The 17,137-nt window shown below is 33.1% G+C and overlaps 1 long non-coding RNA gene and 2 pseudogenes across 3 annotated transcripts; 2 read left to right on the forward strand and 1 right to left on the reverse strand.

Moving 5' to 3' along the window:
• The first annotated feature begins 1,740 nt into the window (after positions 1–1,740).
• Positions 1,741–4,409, forward strand: LOC147544552 (uncharacterized). Of its 3 annotated transcripts, none has more exons than XR_015223641.1 (5): positions 1,741–1,890; positions 1,996–2,197; positions 2,296–2,378; positions 2,696–3,936; positions 4,256–4,409. It is a non-coding gene; the product is annotated as an uncharacterized LOC147544552 (long non-coding RNA). The 3 variants fall into 3 exon arrangements; XR_015223642.1 differs by having other exon boundaries at positions 2,296–2,863; positions 3,068–3,936; positions 4,256–4,407; XR_015223640.1 differs by having other exon boundaries at positions 2,296–3,936; positions 4,256–4,407.
• A 4,209-nt stretch (positions 4,410–8,618) lies between these two features.
• LOC147544553 (pre-mRNA-splicing factor SLU7-B pseudogene) lies at positions 8,619–9,062 on the reverse strand (annotated as a pseudogene).
• Positions 9,063–13,842: 4,780 nt separating this feature from the next.
• LOC147544554 (importin subunit alpha-4-like) lies at positions 13,843–14,814 on the forward strand (annotated as a pseudogene).
• Positions 14,815–17,137: the final 2,323 nt, after the last annotated feature.

Consider the following 17,137-nt stretch of genomic DNA (forward strand, 5'->3'; position numbering starts at 1 on the left):
GAAAATCCAATCCATATAGATAAACAATCAATAAACATTAAAGCACATCATGGGATTTAATTAATCAAGAACAAGTATTACAAAGATCCAAAATGGGTTTCATTTACAACCTTAGATTGCTAAGTTAACTATACATGGAATCTAGAGTAACATTCATTGACATTGTAAAATAAATGAAAATACTAAGAAATTAATGGAAAGAAATCACCAAGAATGTTCAAATTCCATATCCCCATGTATCTCCAATTTGTCCAAGATTTGCTCCATTTGTGTTCAAGAATTTTACTCCAAGAATTCCAAGTAATAGCTATTTTATTTCACCCAAATAAGAAAAAGAAAGAGAAGGAAGAAATTAGATGTAGAAAGAAGTTGGAAAGAAGAGATGAAAGGGGATAAAGATGATAGAAGAATATGGAAGGAAAAAGGAGAAGACTATTAATGGAAGAAAGAATAATGGTATAGAAGAAGTAGTAGTAGAGAAAGATGGAAAAATAATGGAGAAGATAGATTTAGTAGTAGAGAAGAGAGAAAGAAATAGGTAAGAGGGGATAGGTTGAAGAAAGAAATAGGTAAGAGGGGATTGAGAGGGTTTTCAAGTCTAGGTTTTAATGGAGGAGAAAGGTGTGTTATATAAGGTTAGGGTTTTGGTTGGGTTAAATTGTAAAAAGGAATAAAGAGAAGGTTATATTTGGAATTATGGAGGTTTAAAATATAAAAAAAACCTAAAGCACTAATGACCCGGCGGCTAGGGTTTGCTGGGTTCGAATTCGGATGCTAGGGTGTAAAAGGTATCATGATATTAAGTTGAGAGAGACACAGCAGCCGTCGGATGGAAGGTGTACGCGGATCTGGATGGTTTCGGAAGGGGCCACGCGTCCGAGTGCATGGAGGCTATGTTGCTACGGGTGACACGGGAACAGATTAATGACGGGACCATCCGAAGCCGTCGGATCTTGAAAACGCGAGAGGAAGCGGTCAGGATTAAAACCTGGGAGCGGGACTACGGAGTTAAGTTGCGACGGAAACATTGGATCGTCCACTTAGGGTGCACTTGGATGCTCAGCGGAATCACGGGATATGGATGTAACAGCCTCCGTCCTCCTACACGTGTCTGTTGGTGTACCACGCGCCAAATCTGTGCCCGACACTGTCCCGAGTATTGACCAAATGTGCACCAAATGTTGACCTGACTTTGACTTTGCATTTTTCACTCATCCGGACTCCGAATTGACTTCCGTTTTCTCCTACGGACTTGTCTCGACCTCTACTTTTCAACCACGCACTGACCTTGGCCAAATTACCAGAATGTCCTTCACTCCAAATGATCAAAATACCCTTCATGCATTTTTTCCTCGTTTTTAACCGTTTTTCACACCTAACTCTGCAAAAGACACCTAATCAAGAAAACCAACCATTTTATTACAATAAAGACTCGAAAAGAACTAACTTGGCTAAATTAAACGACTTAGATGGGACATTTTCATGACCCATCAAAACGTAAATATACTATATATATATCTATTATATAAAACGCAAAGTTTTTTGCTGACTGGGACAAACTCGAAGACAAATCCGGTCGTCCGTTGTAATTTTGATATATTTTTTACCTACGGATCTATTACCCACCTTAGTTTATTGACCCACCAAAAGAAAAAAAAAAGTAAACAAAACCCTTAAATCTGGTCCGTTATCTCTGCTGGCGCCTTTTTCCACCTTTCCGTCCCGCGTTACAAACCAGTTTTCATTATTGATGAAGAAAACTGACGAAGAAATTGATGACCGAAATTGATGACCGAAATTGATGACCAAAACTGATGAAGACCAAAACTCCAAATGGATTTCAGCCTTACAACCTCCAATTTCTTTTAAGGCTCGGGTATTTAGGGTTTGGTAATGGGTTTTCACATAAGATTTGAGTGTTTGTTCTTTTCAATTTCAGTTGTTTATGAAATTGAAATGGTTTTGTAATGGTTTCTTATTGTTTTTTCTTTTCAGGTGTTTATGGGTAAACGGACGAAGAAATTGATGAAATTTATGGGTAATCAGTTGGTGTATAGAGATTAGGGTTTCTAATGGGTTTTTTCTTTTCAATTTCAGGTGTTTATGAAATTGAAATTGAAGACCAAAACTGATTAAGAAATTGATGAAGAAACCCTTTGTAGTCAGAGATGACTTCGAGATATTCTAATTAATTTATGTATTGAACTCCATATCTATTTCAGCCTCTATCAGTTGTTTATGAAATTGAAATTGTTTTGTAATGGTTTTTTATTGTCTTTTTCTTTTCGATTTCAGGTGTTTATGGGTTTTCACAAAGATTTCGAACTCGAAATGGTGTTTAGGATTCGTGGTCATTGCATCATTTCTATTCAATTGAGGTATAGAGATTAGGGTTTTGTTTATTTGATTTTTAGGTATAGAGATTAGGTGTTTTTGGGTGATGAAATCGATGACCAACACTGAAGATATGGTTTTTTGATTGAAATGGTTTAGGGTTCATGGCAGTTAATTGTTTTTAATTGATTCATTGTTATGCAATTTTACTTTGCTTCATCGTTTTAATGGTTTTTATTCATGGTTCTTGATTGTTTTTACTCCGAATCGAGTTTTTGATTGTGTTTAGGGTTCGTGGTCATTACATCATTTTTATTCAATTTAGGTATAGAGATTAGGGTTTTGTTTATTTGATTTTTAGGTATAGAGATTAGGTGATTATGGGTGATAAAATCGATGACCAACACTGAAGAAATGGTTTTTGTTTACTTTCCTTCATCGACTTACAAGAACGAGAATTGCATGGGTTCGATGTAGACCATTGTTAGCGTTGAAGAAAAAGAAAGTAATGGTGGATTCAGATATTGAAGTAAGTTTATGTTTTTATTTTCCTTTTAATTAAGCTACAAATTTCAGAATTGAAGTTTGTATTAATCTAATAACTTATCGAAATAGATTAAGGAATAGGATTTTGAACACAAAAATCAATTACAAACCAAATCGATTCTGATATTTGTTTCTATTAATCTAATAACTCATCTAATTTTTCGGGTTTCGGTTGTCTACTGTTCAGTATCATTTCAAATGGAGAAGACTCCCAAGGTTTGGCTTATCTTTCATTTTCCTTGCTATTGTTGCCTAGGCATGATTCCAACTAGGACATTGTTTGTTCCTAAATCCTGGTGAGGACTACATAAACCCACCCAAAAAGCCTCTGCTCCTGCTAAGCTCTAACTTCGAAGGCCCCAGAAGCAATGCTTGAATATCACATTTTGTTATTTTTTGTCGTTCTTCGGGAATGTTATTCCACGAACACAAATAAATGATACTTATACTGAATCAGCTATACCAATTAGACACTTCTGTGAAGAATTATTAAAGCATATTGTTTCCAGTAGATTGTTGATGGAGAGAAGAAGAACCATTTTCATTTAGTTATTCTCTGGTTTTCATTACCCATTTCATCCGGTACTTAATTTATCAGGAGAATGTGGCTCCATTTAGCAATCATCAAAGTTTTTTGTATTAGCATCTCCTTAGTTGATTTAGCAAAGCTCTTTGTTATTTTGATGTTGTATTTGAAAGTTATTATTGGACTTCTGATGTATTATGCTTTGTGAATAGTTTTTAAGTTTCTGTTTAAAGAATGTTCGGGTCAATAAGTACCCAGAATAGTTTTATATAAACCACCCCCGCTTATAGAAACTCTTGGTTCTGTTCCTAAATATGGTAGAAGGTATCTTAACCAATTTGCAAATGAATGTTAATAGACACGGTGCTTGTATGCAGATTGGCGTGGTTCATTGTTGTGCTCTTCATGACATCCATTTCTTTGTCATTTTCTTTTGGTAGACTATGAGGGGTCTTAAGATTTTCACGAGCTGGTTATACATAATGCAATGATAATACCAGTAAGAAAGCATCAACAATTGAAAATTTCAGGTAACTTTTTACCTAGAAATTGCCATACTAATAGTCAGTTATGAATACTTTACTCTAAACAAGAGTCTTGGTGTAGGACAACATAAGGTAGCCATTCATGTGACTGTTGACGAAAACTTGAAGTTGTCGATTTGACCATTTGGTTAATCGGTGACATTCTTGAGCTACTTAAGATTTTTTTTGAAAATTACTTAAGATTTTTTCATTGGTTGAAAAAAATTAAACTATGAACCTATGCAGTTTGGTTTAGGATGCATACAAAGAATCTAATGATAAGATTGTTATCTTTGTCCCAGTAATGAATGATTATATGTTGTAGGAGGAAACAAGCGCCACATTTGTATGAAAATTGAAGATCTTTAAATGCAAAGTTATTTCTTATTGTTTGTTATTGCTGTAATATTGTAAAAGTAGGTTATTTAAGTACTTAGAAAAGGAATGAAATTTTTGTGAGTTGTTCCTGATTGATTAACAAAGCATGAAAGTCTATGCGATCATGTTATAGTTAAGATTTATCAATAGTGGTCTCTGTAGAAGTCATGTACAATAATTTTTACTTTTAACACTACAGATCTATATTGCTATTATATTCATTGATATTATATCACTGTAAATGTTTCATGTTATTTGTTTATGCTCACACGCTACTAACACCACCTATGTGGAATGGATCTTCGTTCCATGAGTTCTGATATAAAAACTTAATGATATACATATACGGCTACATGGTACCCATGTGAAATTGACCGTCATCCTGTAAGTTTTAGTATAGATACTTTATGATACACGTATTCAGTTACATAGTTATAGTCTTTTTAGGCGAATGAGTAACTCATGACTCAACTGGAGGGCATCCCATTCTTTTTGTTGCTGAAGAAGAGTCTTACGTACGTCTCAAAACTTAACTTTTTTATATAACGGATTATATATCTAAAGTGACTTAGGAGTTGGAAAAGGGGACTGCTAATCCTTGACAAAAATCCTCTGACTCATGCTATCTCAAAAAGTGTTGGCTAGGACAAATCTTAGTGTCCAAATTTTTCTTGGATTTTTTGTTTCTTTTGGTGTTGCTGAATGCTGATTTAGGGGCATTACACAAGTATACATGTTCTGGGAATTTTTGTACTTTAGTTTCATATCTAATTGTTCTTTTAATGGTTTCTTACTCTTTGGTGTACTTGTATTCAAAGTTTCTTCGTAATAACTTATATACAGATATAATTAAATATATTTCTTTCATATTCTTTTTTTCATGTTAAATGTGTATGATATGCTTGTTAAATATATTCACTACAAAAAAATAGCCTAATAGGGACATATGTTTTTACGTCTGTCCCTAACACTTTCAAAATAGGGACAATTTGTTAATATCTGTCCCTACAAAATTTAAAATAGGGACAAATAGATGTACTTCTGGGACCATTTTTAATCATCCTCTATAAAAATTTAAAGTTACCCCGACCAAAAATTGCAAATTAGGCGCTCATATTTCCCGCGGAAAGGATAAAACGTGGGTGGCCGGTGAGTCAAAGTGTATAAACCCTAGAAAACTTCTCAGTTTTCTTCTCTTTGCACGATTTTCTTCTTCAGTTGTTGCCGTTTCTTGCTTCTTCTTAGTCTTCTTCTACTAGTACAAACCAGAGAAATAGGAGACTTCTTCTTGTCCCACTACTACAAACTGGAGAAACAAGCGGCGATTCGGATTGGAAGCACGGGATTCTTCTTCTATTTCTACAAACCAAAGAAACAACAATTTACTCATTTCGGTATTCTTAGATTAAATTTCTTCTTTTTTTGTTCCTAACCCTAATTTGATTAGAGTAATAATGGCTAAATTAGTTAGGATTTTCAAAATCATGGACCAAATCACTGAAGTAGGAAAGCAAATATTAGGGTTTCCTTGTTGATTGTTTCAGATTGAGATCATTATCATGTAATATAGTTTAGGTTGGAATGGGACTCAACAATGGTTTCTGATAGAATGGGAAGCCTAGCTCCTTTAGTAGGAATAAGACGAGATATTCCTGATAGATAGAGAAATAGCGAAAGAGAGAATAAGCTAAAGATCTAGTACATCACCAAGGTATACTAATGATTAAACCAAAACTATTTACTTTGGGTTCTTAATTAACAGTATTAGTTGCGATTCAATCCATGGGAAGATATAATTTAACATTTAGGTTTAGATTTCACCTTTTTTGTTTCCTATGTTAGTATTTTACCGACTTGGGATTTATTTTCTTCTACTATTTGATATTTTTTTTGTTAATAACTTCATAGCTACATATGATCATTTCTTCTGCTTTTTTACAATTATGAATCTGGAACTAATTTTGTTATTAAAAATCAAATGGGCTGGTTGTCTTTAAGTTTGAAACCTAGAAATTTAAAATAGGTAGGTTGTTTCTTATGAGCAATTTGATCTGTTAGTTTCTTGTTATATGCAGGCAAAATATCTTCCTCTCCTTCCTTGGCTATAATTATTCGTGTTGATAATTTGTGAATGATCTTGACTGGAAACTGGTCTTGTATTATGTTTAAAGTGTAATCTCAATATAAATAATTCTTGTATTGGGTTTAGAATATTACTGATGAATTCTATCTATTTAGGACACTACTAATTGGCTTAAAAGTTGCTCAGTTTAGGTTTCTTGTGTATTCCTCCTACCTGCGCCTTTTAAGAATTTCCTCACATACTTGTTTATCTGTCAAACGCTATCTAGTTTGGTTTGGAGAAGTTAAACCATCAGTGGACCTGCTTATAGTATCGACTTCCATAACTCAATTCTCTCTTTGCTTCTCTATTTTCAGCTCACATACATGTTAATTTAAGATGAAACTTGACCATCACTCGACCTTGGTGTTTAGAGTAGGTGCATCCAGCTGCTGTTTTCTATAGTGTGAGTCATGGGTTTAGATTAAATTAATCAGTTTCAGCAAGAAAAATCATTCCAAGTCTTAAAGCTTCTGCAAGTTCATTAAGGTACGCAAAAAGTTCTAGATTTTTACTTAGAAAGTTCATTTTTTTTTGCATCCTCTTTTTGTTGAAAATCCATCAACGGATATCATGTAAATGTATGAAATTGGGACATGTTCTATAAGTTAGAGATTGGATGATGTGCGGGTTAAAGAGAAATTACAAGATTAAGAAAATGGGGTGTCATAGTTTTTGATGTAGATTGTTGCAGAAGCGTAAAACTATTAGAATCCATTAAATAAACTAACAAGAAAACGATAATCAAATAACGATAAACTGAAATAAATATAAAAGAAGTTGCAATCAAGGGTTTTTGTAATTCAATTCAATGATTAACAAGACAGATCAGACTTCTCTTATATAGAGATTAGACTTTTCTAGATAGACTCAAATAAAGAAAGAAGATAACTACTATAGATACTTTCCTTGATTGCTAGGACTCTAAACATGGAAACCTGAAATACTAAACTGGAAACTATGCTAATATAGGATCCTGGCCGTTAGGCCCACTATTAGTCTTGCCGAGAGGCCGACTAGGTGGATGGCCGCCATCATACTCCCCCGCTGTGGAACAACTTGTCCCCAAGTTGGGGTCTTCGTAAATTGGCTCTGCCAGATAAAACGGGTAGATATCGGCAACATTGAAGGCAATCCGTAGTTCCCACTTTGCTCGTGATTTTTTGAAAATTTGAAGAACACAAATAAGGACTATAGCACGAAATATAATCGGAATCAGATGATGCCAAGATACTCGCAAAAGCAGTCGTAATGCATAAAAGTCCAAGAAATTGCGACATCGTCCGTCATTTTTTAGGTTGATGAAAGAAACCACATTTTTCCCGATGAAACAATTAACGTTGAAATCCTTGAACCACTTTATTACTTGAACAATCCTATGATTCGAAATAATTAATTCTTCTCTTGGGATTATATACGGATCAAATAAGTCGTCGAAACCTTCTTCGTGTAACGAACAATAAAAGTAAACTGGTGGCGATATACTTTTCTTCTTCTTCACATTACTTTTTTTTGTTAATCCCAACAAAGAAGCAAAACTAGTTCGCGGATGAATAACACAAACAGTTTCAACCATCTCGTATTTCGGTACCTTAGTCTTGACGATGTAGTTACGCAGATCCCATAAGTTCACGGCCTTGTCTCTTCCATCGTTGACCAAGGTCCACCCATTTTCAATAACAACCAATGAAGTTACTACTGAAAAATGCTTTTCTCCAAAATTATCATAAACGCGTTGAGCATCCATAACATCATGCATGGTTACCATATTATCTTTTTCGTCGGAAATGCCGGATCGAATTCGCACAAGTTTTTCATAAACGGTTCGAATCCGAAGTTGTCTATGGACAGCTGAAAGCAATGGTGGACTTTGAAAAACAACTCCAGTTAGGGTTTGAAGACGCAGTATCCTTATAGTATCATTATAGTAACTGTTCCTAATAAATTGGTTACAAAATTCATATTCCCAGTGATGATCCTTCCACCTTGATTGCCAGACAGTCGTGTGGTTGTCGATAATGACGTCTTCCTCGTATTTACTACGTGCATCGACCATTTGTTCTAGAAAAATATCTCTCGGAAATTCTTCTTCAGAAGTTGCAGTTTTGTTTGTTGCCATGACTATGTCCTTCGTTTGGGACTTGAGCTTTTCTTTAGTTACTGTGTAGTGTTTGAAGACAAAATCGGCTTAAGAAGGAGCTGCTCGATTATGATTATCTCCTCTATAGAACGTTTCATTACAATCATTGTTTGGAAGAGGATCCTCACGAATACAACGAGTGTTAGGATCATAATGGGTTGAATTCATATCTAGATTCAGAAGATATTTTGTTGTATCCTCTCGAATAAGCAAGTTTCTGACACTTACCGTTCTTCCACCCCCTTTGGGTTGAACATGCTTCTCAACCTTCGCAAAATTCATCTGTTTGTTGTCATCCACCTTAAATTTATCAGTAGGGTTATATTTCTCGACGGTACGGGCATCAGTGGCAGTATCAAATTCATTCCATCTGTCTCGCTTCCTATCATAATAAAGCTCATAGGTTTTCATCTTCTCAATAGAAACAATGTGCTTTTGTATTATAACAAAATCTGGTTGTTGAAGAAAAATCCTACATGATGGATTAGCCATGAACGTGGCCCCTAAATTTGGTCCTTGAAAGATATTTCGAAAAAGATAAACAAGAGAAGGCGAAGATCGAGACCGTGAAACTGTCAAGGCTTCTGGATCCAAACAAAATAAAAAAATTCTTCCTCGAGAGAGAAATCGTGGTCTTCTGTGAGTGAGGCTGTGCCTTCGTTAGACGATGATCCAGATAGGGAAAAAGAAGATTGAGAAACAACGAATTCAGATTTGAGGGCTTCATTATTCGGGCCAAATTCAAGACCTTTGGTATAAACAAAAAGATATTCTTCGTAATTGACGAGGCCGACATGAGTAGAATCTAAAGGACCAGAACCTTTGAACCAGGGTGGTTTAAGTTCTACCATTGTATCTGCAGCAATTAGGGTTTTACCGTGTTGATGAAGTGAAACATGCGTCGCCGAATTATTAGAGTTAAGTGCCTGATTGGTTGGAGCAAGACTGATTTCGTGGGAGAAGAGATTGCTTGCTTCGGTTAACGTATCGTCGCAATCCTCCTCTTGTACTGTATTATCGAATTCATCTTCTTCTTCTTTAGCTTCATGTAAAGGGAAAAAAACATATCGAAAAATACTGCTCACTTTAATCCAATCATCTACGAACGATTTTCCTTCATTAATGAGTCTCCGTTGCATCTCGTTGAATTTGTCGTAGACTCTTTCGGATAGGTGTTGCTCAACGACAAAAACCTTATCTTCGTCACTAATATCTTGGTTTATGAACAAATCTTCCATCTGTTGAATCCAAAAATCTATATGATATTGACAATCAAACATAGGGATTTTGGAAACGACATTAATTTTATTTTGATCCTTTCGATTAACATAGAGTTGTTGTGCATCTCTAAAAGGATCCCAACCTAAACGTGGAAGATTTTTCCAACATTCAAGATGAGAAGTATCTAAAAAAAAATTATCTGTTTCCAGATTCTTGAAGCTCTGAATACCAGCTGATGTAGATTGTTGCGGAAGCGTAAAACTATTAGAATCCATTAAATAAACTAACAAGAAAACGTTAATCAAATAACGATAAACTGAAATAAATATAAAAGAAGTTGCAATCAAGGGTTTTTGTAATTCAATTCAATGATTAACAAGACAGATCAGACTTCTCTTATATAGAGATTAGACTTTTCTAGATAGACTCAAATAAAGAAAGAAGATAACTACTATAGATACTTTCCTTGATTGCTAGGACTCTAAACATGGAAACCTGAAATACTAAACTGGAAACTATGCTAATATAGGATCCTGGCCGTTAGGCCCACTATTAGTCTTGCCGAGAGGCCGACTAGGTGGATGGCCGCCATCAGTTTTGTTGATTCTCTTTTTGGTGCACTTGCCTATGTTGAATTTTAATCCATTTCATTGTAGTTCAAAGTTCTTAGCTAATTAAGAAGATTTTATAAAATTGTCAAATTTTGGAACAAGTTGTAAACTAGATTTGCCTATCAGAGTTTTCATGTAATCTACGCATATTTAAAGGTGAAATTTTCCGAAATTGGGAATGAAATGTTTTTCATTCTCAAAATGCTTAAATGGTTATACTTCTGTTTTCCGTTATTGCATGCCTTCATTGAATTGATTCTCCTTCAGCTTGCACAATTGTGAAAGAGAATGGTTATTAAAATGAGAATATGTATTAGAGTAACCATCCCTCTTAGGATCAACAAGAAATTTTAGATGAAATATTGTTTTATATTTGAAATGAGTGAAAATTGTTTGATTTTTTATGTAGCGAGAAACTTATAATTTCAATATATTATCTTTTGGTAATACTGAAATATCAATGTTTGAAGCTCATTTTGGTTGTCAATGTTAGATTTAGATTTATTTTGTATACTAGAAATTTGGAAGTTCAAAAACAATATTATCTTCTAAAAAATAAATGTATTTCGGCGGATATTTATTGTTGGAGAAATTCATTAGGGACAAATACTAACCGTCCCAAATGTAAACTTTTGAGGAAATTCTTGTTATATTTTTGGGACAAATATTGTCTGTCCCAATAACAGTAAGTTATAGGGACAGTACACAACTGTCCCTAAATAGTATGGGGACGGACAACAACCGTCGCTGTCCCTAATACTATTTGGAACGCAGCTTATAGGGACAGATAGAACCGTCTCTAATATACTATTTGGAACGGTTTTTGACCTTTTGGGACGGTTTTATGCCGTCCCTAATGCTATATTTTTTGTAGTGATTTCTTTCATATTTTTTCATGTTAAATGTGTATGAATATGCTTGCATATTTTTTTCAGATTCACATAATTGCTTTCATAAATTATTAAACATCATTTTCTCTGAGTATGGATTATGACCCAAAGCGTATAATCAATACCCTGCTATTTTCCTCTCTACTTTTGAGTTTCGACACTAGGTTGATTGTTGCAACAGATTGATGTTCAATTGAGCGGATGATGTGTGGTATGCAAGTATGTTCAAGGTAGTGGTGGACATAGTCACATAGACGAGTAAGCGAAGCGATTCATATGAGTTTCCGTCTGTATTCACTTGAAGACATTTGGTGTCTGCTTTTTGAGGTACATAAGGGAAGAAGAAAGATGCCAAAGAATGACTTGGTATGTAAAGTTTGATTAGATAGACGGTGGTAGTTTTATGTGTTAATTATGTAGATTGATGTTTCCTTTCTTATACCTTTTTTTTATGAGAACTGCTTTCTTATACCTTAAAAAGATCAAATCAAACTTTATAACCCCTTGATTTCTCCGAAAATATTCCACGTGATATTTGATCATCTCGACGTATTCTATTTTAGTTGTATCTACAAAATTTATTTTATTTTTCTTCAGAATTGTTCTTCAAAATTTTGAGATCACCAAGAAAGAAAACTTATTTTATTTCAGAGCGAATCTTATCGTGCCGAAGGCATGGGCTATACCTAGTATTATATGGAGGATTTCTTCGAACCAGTGGTTGGCGTTCCGTGGAAAAATCCTCTCCATTAGGATAGATAAAGAGAGAGAGAGAAAGGAGAAAAGAGAAAGGATGTGAGAGCGGGCATGGTGGTGACTGGAGGTGGTGGAAGTGGTGGGCGGAAATGGGGTAGATGAAGAAGAAGATGATGAAGTTTGTTGCCCATAAAATTTGACAAAATCCACCGTTTACTACCTTCAAAATTCTGTACCATGAAAATATTTCATGTTTTTCAAAACGTCGATCTTCTTAAAATGAATGTGTCTCTAGGTTATTTGACTGATGATGTTGATTCCAAAAGAAATAGAATCGGTGACCCACCTACTTCTTGATTGAGAACTCCTCCTTCTAGGGAGATCCCTATTCCGATAAAAACGCAGGGTCTTAGATATTTATGTATTTCAAATACCGCGCTCATGAGGACTCTATGAGGATTGTAATTTATCCTCTTGCATCAAACAAGACCAAGAGGATATTCAGTACACAATAATATAGTGATCGTCATGAATTATATTAGAAACCAAATAATGAATGATCAAAAGGACTTCAATAAAAAACAAATTTATCCAAAGGAGTAACCCTAATGTCAGTGGCTTAGGGGTTTGTGGATGTGTGATTCGTTTTATTCCTAAATAATAGTTAATAAATCAAATAATCTATGTAGCAATGATATTCGATTATTTAATTTTTTTTCCTCCGCATTTGGTACTTTTTCATTGTAATTTTAAATTTTCAGATTAACACTCACTAAAGATAAGTATTGTCTTCTAGAGGCACAAGATTTATTGTAAATTATTAAGATTTTCGAAACTACAAAACTTTTTTTGGTTTTGATGTTTTAAATCTATTTAGTAAATCTTTTCAGGAAAATTTTTTAGTTTTCTTTTATAGATAGCTCGCTGCCCCCCATGTTATTTTTCTGCACATGTATTACTAAAAATGTTTGCAAATTGTGATATAATTATTAGATATAATTTTTCATATAGGTTCAAGTCCAATTTGATGCAATCAATTAAGACCCCATTTAAAAAAAAAAATCCAAAATCCAACTTGGGTGTAGTAGACATAAATTTAAATTGTTTTGAAAATTACGTTTAACAAAAAGTTATGAAAATTTGAACTGTAAGATTCTAACCACATAGTATTTGAGCAAACAAAAATTCACTATGAAAGAATAAAAGACATCTCCATTCTCAAAATGATCAATACATAAAGGGGTGCAATTATAAACTGTAACTTCACTTTCCATCATTTCGTGTTAATTGGATTATCAAACCAACTCCATATCACAATAACTTAAAGTTAGAAGAAACAAAATCAGATTTTTAACAAAAGTAAACTGCGAGATAAATGAAGTTATGAGAGGGAAATGAACACATATTTTTGTCTTTTATTCTTTTTATAGGCAAAGAAACACTTGGTAACTAAATGAGATAAATGAATGGTCAATGAAAAAGAAATGATAATAAAGTAATGAGAGGAGAAAGAACGCTTGATAAAAGAATGATAAAAATGATGTGTACATGAAAAAAAAAGGACAATAAAGTTGTGAGAGGGAAAAGAACACTTAGTAATTGAATGAGATAAATGAAGGGTCAATGAAGGGTACATGGGCATTCATATTGAATGCGAAAAAATGGATGCTTGGATATGAATGAGAAGTGGTTGTCTTGATCATATGTTTGTGTGGTTGTCCAGTCATCATCTGGGAACAATAATTTTGTCCTAGTCATATTGATGTATTTTGTATAATAGATATAGGTTACACCCAATTACTGGATTTAGGATGTCTACAAAAAAAAAAACACATCCAACAGAAAGAAGAATACATGCGGGAGTGTGTAAGCATAGTCCCGCCCACATGGACAAAGGGAAGTCTCAGCTAGTGTTTTGAGTCAGATGTAAACATTATACTTGACTTCGTTCCCGTGTGTTTTCGGAGCGCATCCCTCCGATTGAAGAAGTAATCAAAGCTGGTGTTGTGCCTAGGTTTGTGGAATTTCTTGAAAAGCATGACCAACCTCAATTGCAAGTATGTGCTCATAGATTTTAGTTAATCTTCAAGAGAAAAAATATTATTTTAAACGTTTTGAGGTTAAAACTTGTTTGTTGATTTCAGTTTGAGGTTGCGTGGGCCTTCACCAATATTGCTTCTCGGTCATCAGAATATACTCTGAGGGTTACTAAGCATGGTGATGTCCCAAAGTTTGTACAACTTCTTATCTCCTCAAGTGATGATGTTTGAGAATAAGTAATGTTGTAGACTCTAGTAACTCTTTATATATCCTTCCAATGCTATTGATTTTTCTTTCTTCAGTTTCACAACTAATGTATTGGTTTTTTCTGTACAACCTCCTCTTTCTATGACAGGTTGTGTGGGTAGTGGGTAATGTGGTTGGTGATTCACCGAACTGTAGGGATCTTGTTCTTAGTGAAGGTGCACTCGTCCCACTGCTCAGTCAGTTAAATGAAAACTCAAAATCATCTATCCTAAGGAATGCAACATGGACTTTGTCAAACTTTTGTCGCGGGAAGCCACCAGCTTCTTTCAACCAGGTCTGCAATTTTTTTGGATGTCTTTGGTTTGGTAATCAATGTTTACGATGTCACTTAATTGCCTTTGTTTTACATTAGGTGAAATCTGCTTTGCCTACGCTTCAACACCTTATCCACTTGACGGATGAAGAAGTCTAACAAATGCTTGTTGGGTTCTCTCTTATCTCTTTGATGGCAAAAACAATAAAATCCAAGCCGTGATGGAGTTCAGTTTGTGTCCGTGTCTAGTTGAGCTTCTAATGTAAGATGCTATGTCTTGTGTGTATTCTGTTGCATATTTTTGTTCAAGTCACGTGTTAAAAAAAAGTTTCTCTTTGATTTGGTCTTCTTCTCCCTCTATTTAGAAAGTTATTGATTAGTTTACATATCATAATTGACTTATGGAGTGTGTAAGCATAATTACTTCCCTTCAGTTGAACTGAAAACCCAACAGAGACCCCAAATACTGGATTTAGGATTACACCTCCTCAATGAAGTTCAAAATACTATATATTTATTACAGTCTAAAATTTAAATCTTGTTAAATAAAAATATTATACATTTATTTTTGAAGTTTTTAATAAACTGATTAGATATTAAATAAATTGATATTTTTAAGTGAAAATACTTTTTAATAGATATATTTTAAGTGAATATGTTTTTCTTCTTATATTTAAGTTTTAAATAGATATATTTTTCAGTGAAGATATTTATATTAAATAAAAATACTATATATTTATTACAGTCTGAAGTGTAAATTTATCTTATTAAATAAAAATATATATATTTATTTTTTGATGCTTTTAATAAACTGATTAGATATTAAATAATTTATATGCATTTTTGCTCAAAATAAAAGGTATAACTGTAAAATCTTATCTTTTTAATAAAACTAATATAATAATTTAATGAATGCAACATGGACATTGTCAAATTTCTGTCGCGGGGAGCCACCGACTCCATTCGATCAGGTCTCCAATTCTTTTGAATCTCTTTTGAATGTCTTTGATTTGAAAATTCGATTAGGTCTCTATTGGATTTTCTGATGGTATAAAGAATAAAACCTAAGTCGTGATAGAGACCGGTGTTTGTCCGCGTCTAGGTGACCTTCTACTGTAAGATGCTATGTCTAGTTTGTATTCAGTTGTATATTTTTGTTTAAGTCACGTATAAATGGATTTAGGATTATACCTTTAAATTGATTTTATTAAACAAAAATATCATACATTTATTTTTAAAGTGTTTAATAAACTGATTAGATATTATATAATTGATACATTTTTAAGTGGAAATATTTTTAAATAGATATGTTTTTAAGTGAATATGTTTTTCTTCTTATATTTAATTTTAAACTAGATATATTTTTAAGTGAAGATATTTTTATTAAATAAAAATATTATATATTTTTTAATTTTAAACTAGATATATTTTTAAGTGAAGATATTTTTATTAAATAAAAATATTATATATTTATTTCAGTCTAAAGTGTAAATTGATCTTATTAAATAAAATATTTTTATTTTATTTTTAAAGTTTTTAATAAACTGATAAGATATTAAATGATTGATATGCATTTTTACTTAAAATAAAAGGTACAACTGTTAGATCTTATTTTTAACAAAACAACTGTAATATTTAATGACATGAATATATAAACTACTTTATTATTATATTAAACATGTTTTAATAAAAAATATTATACAAAAATTTAATGATATTAAAAGATTATAAACATAATCATCAAAATAAGTTTCTAAATGGACTTCATGAAAATATGTTCGGCTTTGGGCAACTTGAGTGCTTGGTTTATGTGACCGATGGTAATTTTTTGCATTTTACTTTTAAATAGTTAGTAGTATTACCATGTGTGGCATTGAATAAATGTACTCGTGAGCATTTTCCGATCAAGATGAGGGAGGAAGAGAATGTTTGGTCTACTACTTTATTGCAATTGAAGTTTAATGTTGGATTTTACTTTACATTTACTAATTTTCTGGAGGAAGTTGGAATCATCATAGGAGGAAGTTGGACGTTATAAAAAAAAGAGGTGACTGTGGTGAAGGAACATCTAGATAATCCTGGGGCCAGATAATTGATCATGAAGACATTGAGGAACATATATAATGACAAGAAACACGGTAAATTTCTATCTTTGATAACTTAAATCAGAGTTTTTTTTTTTAATTTATATATTTGCGATTAGGATTTTAAATAGTTAGTAGTATTATCATGTGTAACATTGAATAAATGTACTTGCAATCAAAATGTGTGGCATTGAAAAACTCAACGAATAACACGTTAAATTTTGACGATCAAGTAAATTTCTGTATAAATAATTAACCTAACCACCTCTCACTTAGCCTTTTTCCTGAGGTAAATAGACATGAACAACGAATAACACGTTAAATTTTGATAATCAAGTAAATAACAAATATATTTCCTAAAAAAAAGTAAATAACAAATATAATAATACCAAAATCACATTTCTCCCTAAATCCGCAAAAAAAAAAATGAAAGGGCACGATAAAAAACAATCTTTATAATTAATCACACTTCTCAACTTCTTTATGGACAACATTAATTAGGGTT

Source organism: Eschscholzia californica, unplaced genomic scaffold (assembly GCF_041429995.1).
Source record: "Eschscholzia californica isolate CP2 unplaced genomic scaffold, dmEscCali1.0.p SCAF_4, whole genome shotgun sequence".
NCBI classification, from domain to species: Eukaryota; Viridiplantae; Streptophyta; class Magnoliopsida; order Ranunculales; family Papaveraceae; genus Eschscholzia; species Eschscholzia californica.